Source organism: Aythya ferina, assembly GCF_964211825.1.
Source record: "Aythya ferina genome assembly, chromosome: 1".
Lineage (NCBI taxonomy): Eukaryota > Metazoa > Chordata > Aves > Anseriformes > Anatidae > Aythya > Aythya ferina.
Window position 1 is genome coordinate 103,193,437 of NC_140296.1, and position 11,417 is coordinate 103,204,853.

Genomic DNA, 11,417 nt, shown 5'->3' on the forward strand with positions numbered 1-11,417 from the left:
ACGTTGCATGCAAATAGTTCAAAGGAAGGGTTTATAAAGTTATATATAGTGTGTGAAGAAATATGACTTCTCCTCCTCATTAAAAAATGTTTTTGCTGTAACAACAGTCCTTATAAAGTAACTGCATTTTGATGCATTTACTTCTCTTGGGAAAACCACTCCTTTGCTTGTTAAGTCCACATCTGCACAGAGCCAGAAACTGCAGTGGAAATAAAACATTTAGTAGCTGGTTTATTTCTATTCCTAGCTTTGTTTTTTTGTTTTGGTTTGGTTTGGTTTTGCTTTTTCCTTTCAGACTGGCAGACCTAGGAGTCCTGGGAAGACATTGAAATCAATTGCTTATGGGGAAAAAAATGTCTTTCAAAGGTTATCTTTCTAGGTGTACCACTGTTCTCCAAAGCTTCTCATCTAGTTTTCTTTAGCCAGAACGCTGCTGGTAGGCAATGCATGGCCTAGTTAGGTAGACAAATGAAACAAGAAAGGCAAAAAGAATGAAATATATTGTAAGTCGATGTGCAATTACAAATTGAATAAGATTCTGTCTCCTTTGCAAAACCCTTTACAAACATATCAGTAATGCCTAAGGGTTAAGAACACAGGTGTTTGTTGTTGTTGTTTTTCTAATTCCAATGGGTGTCTCATTGGCTCTAAGTGCAGAGTAGGTAGCTTCAAAAGGCCTGCAGGGAGCCCATAACTCTCCCAGCTGCAGTGGCCCTTGGCACACCTGCCCCCTGACTGCTACCAGATGGATTCATCCTCAGTCAGCTGACTGCAGAATTTGTTTTTTTCCTGCTCCTCCTGCCACAGAGAAATTTGTAGATAGAGAACAAACCTCCCTCCCCAGGTATGACTTCTTACTGTGGCATTAGCAGCAGGATAAATTTTGTGTTTATCTTTACCTGCCACACTGCGTTGCACCCAGTTATCTATTTACAAGTTATTTCAGCAGGAGACACACAGCCTGGGGCTACTGCACTTCTTTGCCAATTACATCTCTGTGCCAGTGGCAGAAGGATGCAGTGGCAGGGACTGTGCTTGGGCATCCTGGGCTTGTGACACCAGGCTTGTGACACCATCAGGCCCAACCATGTCACCTCTGCCATGGGAGCAGTGCATTTGTTTCTTGGGGGAAAAGGAAGCCCAGCTAGATCCAAAACTAACAGGAAAGCTTTTGACGTCATGAAGTATTTATGTCTTCAATTTCAGTCACAGTACTGGTTTTTGGTTTTGCTTGTTTCTTTGTTTTTCCAGAACCACCCATTCAAGAAGCTCTAGAAAGGAATGTTGTATCACTTTCTTTTTTTTTCCTCCTTCCTATTTGTTACTAAACCTGGAACTCTGATGTTCTTTGTGCTAGGAAAGGCAGCTCAGTTTTTCACATTGTCATCAGGAACACGATCCTTAGCACAGAAAGAAAGGGCAAAATGGTCTTCAGGAATGAACACTCACATCAGCATTAACTAGAAAAAAAAAATCTAATCTTCCACTTATAACTACATATGGGGATATTTGTAAGGTCTTAGACAAATCACATCTTCTCTCTGCCTCAAATATCTCCATCTATAAACTGTAGCTAAGTGCAGGAATTAACTATGTGACAGGTGGACAGGGAAAAATAACTGAGGAGCAAATACCTGAATTCCTTCTTACTCATTTTATACATTTATAAATGCATTGTTTTGTTTTGCAGTATTTCCAGTGAAAGAAGAATGAATGGTACTTTGAAGAATTACATCAAGGTCAAATATTGTATTTGGCCTTTAAAAACAAACTTGATCGCTGTTTTAGAAATGCCTGAACTAGACAGTCGATGCCAAATACTACATTTTTCATGTTCGGCAGTATTCTTCAATAATTGCTCCAGGACTCATACAGAGAAAACAGCACACAATGAATGCAAGGTTCTTATTAATACTTTGACCGAAGTAATATGATTTGCCATTCTCCTTCTTAGAAGTTTGGAAGCTGTTTTTGCATTGTTTTCTGCTGTAAGAGTTCTGTGAGTGAAATACCACTTACATATTTGCCACGGTTCCTGAGGTTTACACGTGGGCTATCTAATAACTATCAAGGTGCAGTAAATTTCCTGAGGATTAATGACTGGCTGGGAGGAGATGAAGGTCAGCAGCACAGCCAAGGATCATTAACCCAAGCTGGTCATTAATCTCAAGAATTTACCTCATACCAAGGTCAGTATTGTTATTTTAAGCTGTAAATGAAAAAAATGTGGCCAAGTGGATTTTTATTTGATAGTTTTAACTGTAATGTCTAGCATATTTTAGAAGAATTAATTATAGTCAGGTGAATTAGGTAATCAGACCACCAGCCCATCTTTCAGAGTTTGATTAGTCTTGGTTTCTTTAATATATGTACTGAGCTATGACAGGCAGAAAGGATTTATAACATTTTTTCTTAGATGTGCAATTGTTGTAGACCTATTAAATAGTGAGCTTGCGTATGTATCCATTTACAGGTTTTGTTTCCCACCCCTAATTTTATCTCACAGAGCTTATTAATATGTCTCAACATTGTTTGATTAAACATCTGTTAAGTTTATTACAGTTTTGAAAGTGATGTTTCAAAACACTATTCTTTGTAAAGTGAGGGTATTATAGATAACTACAGAGTGCCTATAATTTAGGGAACATTTACTTCAAGATGTGCACTATTTCCTTTAGGTGAAAAACTTGATGACAATTTTGATGTATAACTACTATTCACATTTGCATTTATGGCAGTCTAGAATTTAAATTAACACTGCCATTTTTGTATCATTTTCTGTACCACTTCTGTAGATACTCTGCTAATTTGTATGTCTGTGTGCATTTGGGGGGAGCTTAGAAGTCTTTAAATTCTCCACAATTAGGTAGGATGCAGCCATCAGCTCTGTTGTTGGCCTGCTTCAGGACTGCAAACTTCCCCATGCTTTCTGAAAATACGTCTCCAAAAAGCAGATGCTACCAGGCCTTGTCTTTAGGCAACAAAGGTACCCTAGGAGATCAAATGTGCCTAAATACCTCTCTCCTGGCATATTCGGAATTATTAACAATATAGGTGGCAGTTGAAGAAAATACAAAGACTCCGCAAAAAAAGAAAATAAATCATCATTTATCTTACACCATACAAAAAAATACATGGATCTTTCTAAAGCAAATAACTTCCCTGTTTCAATGTGGAGTTTGCCAAGTGCTTTAAAACTTTTCCTCTTGCTAGAAAATGTGTCCCTGTAAGTTCCTTCTCAACTTCTCAGCCTTTGCAGTTTTAAATCCCCACTCTTATTTTCCTCTTCTCTCCCAGCTGGAGATTCCCTGTTGAAAGGGACCAAATGGGGCTTTGAGTTTAGTCCCTCAAGTTTACAAGCAACTGTGCAACAGGCACAGACCTGCAGAGCTTTGACTACATTTGCCCCAGTGCACCATAGACCACAAAATGCTTTCCAACATTTCTTACAAATGTTAGCTCCACAGTGAAAGACCAAAGCCAAGGTGTAGCATGCTACACAAAGAATAGGAATAACAAGGATCAGTTGTAGCCATTTGTCTTGCTTGGCTACATCCTGTTTCCAGATGAGGTCAATATGCAATGCTTTAGAGCATGGCTTACCAGCCAGGTACCTTGAAGATTTTTAATACAATTCTAAATCACCTCATTTATTCTTACTGACATATGTTATGTCTCTACTTGTAACATATTTTTAGCATTTCCTTTAAAATATATTAACAGGTGTGCACGTGGAAAAAAAAAATGGACAGCTTAAGGAGACTGTTGTTGCTGGACAAAGACCCAGTTTGAGTGCAGTCCAACGAAAATGTTACATTATGTAGCCTTATGACACCCCCCCCCACCCCCAAAAAAAAAAAAAAAAAAAATCCTCATATCTCACATTTTGACTGCAGATCAGGCTCTTTCAGCCAGAAAGAAGCTAATCTTCAGGCTCCTTCCCACTTTCTATATTAGTTTCTTCTTTCTGTCTTTTTTTTCTCCTTTTACTTCTCCTTAAAAAATAAAAATAAGAATAATTAAAAAAGGAAATGTGTTTAAATAAATTTAAGGTTAATTGAAAACCTGCAAAATCCATGAAATACAGGATTGTGTTATAATGCATGAAGTGTTAGCAGATGTTTGTTTCTGTAGAAAGCTATTGCAAGTGTGGAGTCAAATCCATAGTCCTTAGCATTAAGTTAGAATATTTTAGTGGCAGTCTTGTCTTGATTGTCTCGTGCTGTGATGAAGTCCTTCATTATGGGCTAAATTCTGATTCTATTTTTTTGACTGAACATTTTGTGACTTCACAAATAATTCTACTAAAATAGCCTTATACAAAGACCTATGACCTTATTTTCTATGATGTATACTCAATCATCTACAGTATGTACAGCTATAGAGACAACATATTTTGCACATTAATGTTTTTTTTTTTTTTTTCCTATGGTCTGTCAAGATGCTTTATTTGCATAACCCTCGTGAAAATCTTTCCTCTGATGTGCCTGATGAAATGTTCTATCTAGTACCTATTAAGCTTGCAACAACACTCAGAATTTTGGTAGACAGCTGCCTAAACTCCCCATTTTGAACCATTAGTGTAATGGAGTCATTATGAAAGACATTTCAAGGTTGTTTTGAAATGAAAATCCTTTTTAATCTCTCTTTATTAGATTTTCATATTAAAATACACACAGGGAAAACTGCCACCCAAAATGTAATTACATGCAGATTTTGTTTTGTTTCATAACAGTCGCGCTGACTATCTGAACACATTACATTGTCCAGAAAATAATATGGATAAGACTGTGCTGGCAAAATGTTCATGATACATCCAAACAAAAAGATAAAAAGAAAAATAACATTTAGAAATGCAAGAATTGCAGCCTGTTAATCTAAGATTGGTTACAATGTAATCAGTACCAGCAGTATCAGCCAGAGGAAGGTACAATCTTCTACAGGGTGGGTATTTTTCCTGATGTTTTAACAAGTGTGTTGTATAATAAAGGACACTCAAGCAAGTTTTTAGGTGACAGCTAACTGGGGGGACCAGTTCTGTGCTGAAAGGATGAAAAACAATGGCCACAGGTTGAAACAAGAGAGGCTTGAGCTGGGTATAAAGGAAAAAAGCTTCCACCCTGAGGAGAGTCAGGCAGTGGAGCAGTTTGACAGTGAGGTTGTCCAGGCTCCATCTTCAGAGGGTTTCAAGTCTGGCCTGGTGAACACCCTGAGCAGCCTGGTCTGCTTCCAGAGCTGGGTCGGCTCAGGGCAGTAGGTGGGACCAGAGATCTCCTCCCCACTAAAGTCACTCCTTCACCTGGTAATTAAGTCAAAAGCCTTTTACAGAAAGAGCAAGATTAAAAAATATCACCTCAAACTTTCTCACAATGTTTGAATATCCTTTGGATAACCAAGAATAACTTAGGATAACTAAGATAACTCAGTTCAAATTAAACCACCTTGCTCAGTGAGTTTTTTCCAATGTTCCTGGTGCAACCTCCTTCATTGAATCAACAGAAAATGTTCTTTTTCTATAAACAATTCTCAGTAGTCATTCTTAATGTAGAATAACCCCATCAGAATTAAAGCCAAGTGCATAATTGTGCTTATTTTTTTAATAACCTGACTGTTTAATATATCTTATTCTAAATAACCATTTGTGGATGGCTGCAAGCCTTGAAGCAAAAGGGTTGGTGTTTTAAATACCTGTTCCTTAAATTGCTTCAAACTGTTGGCTTCAAGTACATATTTTGAAAATTAGCTCTATTATTTAATTATATGCTGTGGAAAAAAAAAAGTCTTTCTTACTTGTGAGTTTTATGTGTTCTTGAGAACTCGCTTAAAGTTCCTATTTCTTCAGTCTGTGCTATGTATTTTCAGCATTCAGTTTTATAAGCTTCAATCACATCTTATTCTTACTCTTCCCTTCTCAAGCATCCTAATATATTCTCCAGAAAGTCAGTTCTTCCCTAGTTTCAACAGCTTTCTATCAACCATTTATGAGCTGTTTTAAAAAAAATACACGTTATATGTGTATAGATATACATCACATAACAAAGCTGTATATATAATAGTATACATACTATATATGTGTTCATATATTTAAACACCAATATATAACAGTATTACAATATTTCTGATTTTTTTCTTTCCTATTATAACCTAAGGTATTTTTATGCACATATATTAGCTTTGTTAAATGCTAATCTCTTGTATTTGTTAAACAGATTTTCACTGATTTCTCTATGACAGCAACTGATCTGAAGAGTGACAACTGATTCATTCTGAAATGTGCTCGCTGAATATGTAGTCTAAAGATTCTTTTCTATTGTATACAGCCTTGGAAGAAATAACCTTCTAGCAGGTATGATTTTCTCCTGTGTCACATTGTTGCCTGCAGATGTACACATTTCATTAATAATGTAATTTTTTTTAAAGTCTGTTTTATGTATGCATACATTCACGCATTCAAAATTGCTATTTCTTTGGTAAATTCCTTGCCTACTGAGCATGACTGTGTTACAGTTTTGCTATTTGCAAGAGATGCTAAATGAACCTCTTAATTTTCCTGTAGGTGATGATTCCAGATAAAAATGTACTAGGAATACAAGTTGCTTTTTAAACTACCATGATTACTGCTGACGGACTAACATGGGGGCTAGAGTGATCCATGTTATTATTAACTGTTTTAAAAGAACTCCCATTCTTTTATAATAATCATGAAGGAATATGAGTATATTGACATGTAACTGCACATTATTTCCTTTTCTTTCTGAATTCTTCATTCAGAGTCCTGAGAGACAAAATGATGGAGCCAGTCATGATCCTGCACCTCACTGTTTGGCAGGCAGGAAGTAAGTGAATTTCTTATCTTGCTGGATTGTTTTTTAGCTACCAGTGCTAAAAAAAAAAAAATCCTTAGTCTTATTTTCCTTTCAACACTAATAGTCTAAAATGGGGGATGGGGGGGAAGGCAGAAATGCCCTTAAATGCCCTTAAAATAGCTGAAGAAGCCAATCTGTCTCCTGGGGAGATCAAACATTATTCCTAACCGCTAAAGGAGGCAACACTAGTAACTCAGTTATAAAAGAAAGCTCCACTACAGCTCTATTGCTTGAGGTGTTGTATTTTAAGATGTAATGTAAATCAAAGGACTTGATAGTTTGTGACTTCAAAATCCCAAGTCTATTTATTTATTTTGCATTAGCAACAGATTTTTCCTTGATTTCTGGCTTAAATCCAGTTAAAATAATTATATATAACTACTTACCTAAACCTTCTCTTTCTGCTCAATTGATTATGGTATTATTCATTTTCTCTCCTGAAGTGTTGAAATACTTGTGTACACTATTAAAATGTTTCTTGCCTTCTCCCTGAGATAGCTGCATTTCAACGATGAGTGATGTAATTCCTTCAATATAATAGTTCATAATTGGTTTGTTAAGTTTAGTATGCACTCTGGGATTTTTTTTCAGGAAGGGCTACAAACAAGTAACCATCATTCTTACTCTCTAGTATGTCATCTCTGGACCTTTCATAGTACATTTAGAAATTCCACAGCTGTGATTAAACATTACCATGCCATGGTGTATTGAAGCAATGTCATGATGTAAGGGCAAGAATTTTCATCAGTCAGTAGGGAAGTAAGGAAGCAAACAAAGATTCAATCATCTACTCACTACAGAAATACAAAAGAAAGAGCAGTATGTAAAAAAAAAAAAAAAAAAAAAAAAAAAAACCTGACTCATGTAACAGTATCTGTGGAAAAGATTAATCGGAGTATAAACTCCAGCGTGTGGCCTTTGGTATGGCCAGGGAACTCAGTAATGCAATTAGAAAGGCAAATGAACGTAATCTGAGGGGGATAAAAATAATAATTGTCCAAAGACTGGGGAATGTATATGTGCAGGAATATGCTTCAGACCTAACTGGTTAAATAATTGTCTCAAGAAAGATATTATTAATATGCAGTGTCAAAAAGTAAGGGGGGGGGGGTGAGATTGATCAGTAAAAACTATGCCTTAGAAGCTAGGAAATACTGTCTACAATAAGAATTGTTGAAATCAATTTGAAATAATCTTAATGAAGGTATTAAAACAGAGCAAAAAGTTTTGCACACATTTTCAAAAAGACAAGAAATAAAGAAGCAGTGTACCACTAAGCTGGGATAGAGATTAAAAACAAGAGGACAGGTGATGATTTTGGCCATGATGGCAACAGCAGTATATCTTGCTACATTACTACAGTGTCTGTCTCCATTTCTAAGCAAGAAAAATTAAATACAATGAATCTACTCAGACTCCCATTCAACTTCTGATGTGGTGTTATGTGGAAAAGTATATACTAAGCTGGAGATGATAGCATTGGCAGAGGAAACATGAACAAGGAACTGAAAACAGATGAGCTACTCATACATCATACTGAAAAGGGGCAGTATCAAGTTAAAAGGAAGTCGCTAAAGGTGGCTTCCTGAAAGATCAATCTTGGGGCTGAATTTACTTTAGTGTTTTTATCACTATCCTTGCCACCACTCTGATAAGGGCATGAAGTCAGGAGACAACACGCACAGGAGCAAGACAACCAGAACACAAGCAACAGACATGCAGAGCAGACTAGGAAAAATAATAAAATGCTACAGAATTCTTTATAGTCAACTTTATATCTGGAAAACATTGAGGAAAAGCCTAAGGAAAAACAGATGAGCACAAAATGGTAAGAAACCACTTTTCTGAGGAGAATGCAAACATGATCCTGTGGTGTTCTGGGACAGATAAAGAAACCAGTTCATTTTGCAAAACACCACTAAGGCATTACTGGGAATGTTTTGTAGAAGTCACGTTCAGGGTGAAGTCACGTTCACGATTCAGACTTGAATCCACAGGCAGAAAGACAAAAAACATGGTAAGAGAAATGAAGAGAATGTTTTATAACAGGAAACTTTTAAGAGCACGTCTTACATAGTGAAGCAAAACAAAGGCTGATGAGAGCCTTTTTTCATCTACTAATCCATCAAACAAAAACTGTGAAAGGACCTGTTTAAGCTGACACAGTTGCTAGAAGAATGAGTGAGTATAAAGCCTATCACCACCACATTAAGGCTGAGAATTACAAGGTTTCTAATCATCATGGCACTGAAGTGTTGTAACAGCCTTTCACTAGGAATGCTGACAGTAAGAAACCTGTCTACTTCTACAAAGACATTTGCTCAGTTTACAGAAGAGGTTGTATGATGTAGTTGCCTGCTGGACTCCATAGGTAAAGCGGTTTCTTACAGACTACTCTTAGCTGCTCTCTCATTGCAGCTTCTGCTGGCACCACTGCCTCAAGTGCACAGAAAAAAAAAAAAAAAAAAAAAAAAAAAAGAGTATTCACAGGTCCGGCACAGGTCTACATCTTTTCCAGGACACAGAGGGCCAGACGCAGCCACAAAATGTTTGAAAAGTTTATGATGGAGGTCTCTGAGGGCTGACAGGCAGCTGGGAAGTTATGGGTCTCTGAGGGCTGACAGGCAGCTGGGAAGTTATGGGTTGGAAGTTATGGGTTAAACCTTGCTGTGTGAGAGAACCGGCACTGAATTCCAAATGGGACAGGGCCATATAGCTCAGTTAGGGTAAACAAATGGTTATGATTCCTGTCAAGAACAATTTTTCATCTCCATAAAGCTTAGTTTAATAACATGGCATGGGCACCATTGAAAATGGGACTATTAACTTTCCAACAATTTCCCCAAATTGAAATAGAATCTGTTTTGGCAAAAACAGTACAGTTGTCTACCAAGAAAAACACTTTAGGTAGTTATATAAGCACTAAAAATAAATGTTTTATAAAATTCACCCAGAAGGACTTATAAGTATTAAAACAAACAATAATAATTAACCAGTTTTCATGAGCTATGAAACAGCCAAAACCAACAATTCATACAGCTGAAGATGGTGAAGTCATTCCTTCTACTGCACTCCAAAGCCTGACCACCTGTAGAGATTTAAAAAGATATATATCCAAAGAATTAATTTCCCTAATAAGGACAGAATGCAAAATTCTGCTGCTTACCATGATTTCATTTTGCCAAAGTAATGGAATTTTATGTAAACTTAATCTGTTTTATAACTAGTTGTTCTTCTGGAGCAGAAGCAAATCATTGGGAAGACGGATGAAACGAAGGAGCATCTGCTGATTTTCCTTTTGCATTAAAAACCCCAAAACCATCTCCAGTCAGGCTCCTGCTCATTACTGCTCCCTGAAGCAACCTGTCTTTCCCTGCTAATGAAGAGAATTTAGGAAGAAGAAACAGGTTAACGTTAATCTCTGTTATCATGTTCTATTTTTGACACAAATGTGATAATTTTACCAGGCATCAGTCAAGGACTTTGCACTGAAAGGACGCTATTAGTATCTTCTCACAGGCTAGAATCTCATTTAGCCTATCTGCAGACACCATGTTGAAAGAAGGAATAATTTACCAGAATGAATTTGGGACAGAGCATGACTGGGAGATAAACTAGGAGGCAACAACAGTTACTTGTGTTGGCAAAATGAAGGTTGGGATGGGTTATGACAATATTTCATAAATATATTTGGGGGGAATAAATTAAGTGAAGAGAACATTTCAAGTTAAAAGGTAATACAAGATCAGGTCCAGGAATAAATTTACTCTGAAAACATGCTTGAACTTTTGAATTCTTAGACCTGGCTTTCTGTGCTCAGCAGTGGTGCAAGCAACCTAAACTCTTTTAAGATGAAGGCTGATGATTTCATTTCTGTGCTAGGACAACAACGATCCTTGAATTATAAACTCAACGCTGGATCTCTGGTTATGGATTTCTGGCTGATTGCGCTGATTCACCCCCACGGAGGGGACACAGAGCAGAGACGCTAAGTACCAGGTGACCACACTGCTGTGTGTGTCAGCCTGGAGAAAAGGAGGCTCAGGGGCGACCTTATCGCTCTCTACAGGTACCTTAAAGGAGGCTGTAGCGAGGGGGGGGGTTGGTTTGTTCTCCCATGTGCCTGGTGACAGGACGAGGGGGAATGGGCTTAAGTTGCGCCAGGGGAGTTTTAGGTTGGATGTTAGGAAGAACTTCTTTACCGAAAAGGTTGTTAGACATTGGATCAGGCTGCCCAGGGAAGTGGTGAAGTCACCATCCCTGGAAGTCTTTAAAAGACGTTTAGATGTAGAGCTTAGGGATATGGTTTAGTGGGGACTGTTAGCGTTAGGTCAGAGGTTGGACTCGATGATCTTGAGGTCTCTTCCAACCTAGAAATTCTGTGATTCTGTGTACGGCTAATGTATTAATTATGACTCCCCATAAGTTCCGTTGGCTGCCTGGGGAAGCACTGACTCAGGGTAACGAGCAGGGTGCTGGTTTTATTTGTGGGTGCTGAAGGCGAGCCACAGAACGCTGTAACGCCACGGAGCTGCCCCGCACGCCGGGCTG

At 37.7% G+C, this 11,417-nt stretch overlaps 1 long non-coding RNA gene across 2 annotated transcripts; it reads left to right on the forward strand.

Annotated features, from left to right (window-relative positions):
• Positions 1-705: 705 nt before the first annotated feature.
• Positions 706-10,914, forward strand: LOC311445834. 2 transcript variants are annotated; one of them, XR_014698645.1, is made up of 5 exons: positions 706-844; positions 6,210-6,346; positions 6,772-6,836; positions 10,094-10,273; positions 10,749-10,914. It is a non-coding gene; the product is annotated as an uncharacterized lncRNA (long non-coding RNA). The 2 variants fall into 2 exon arrangements; XR_014698646.1 differs by lacking the exon at positions 10,749-10,914 and having other exon boundaries at positions 10,094-10,737.
• The last annotated feature ends 503 nt before the right edge of the window (positions 10,915-11,417 follow it).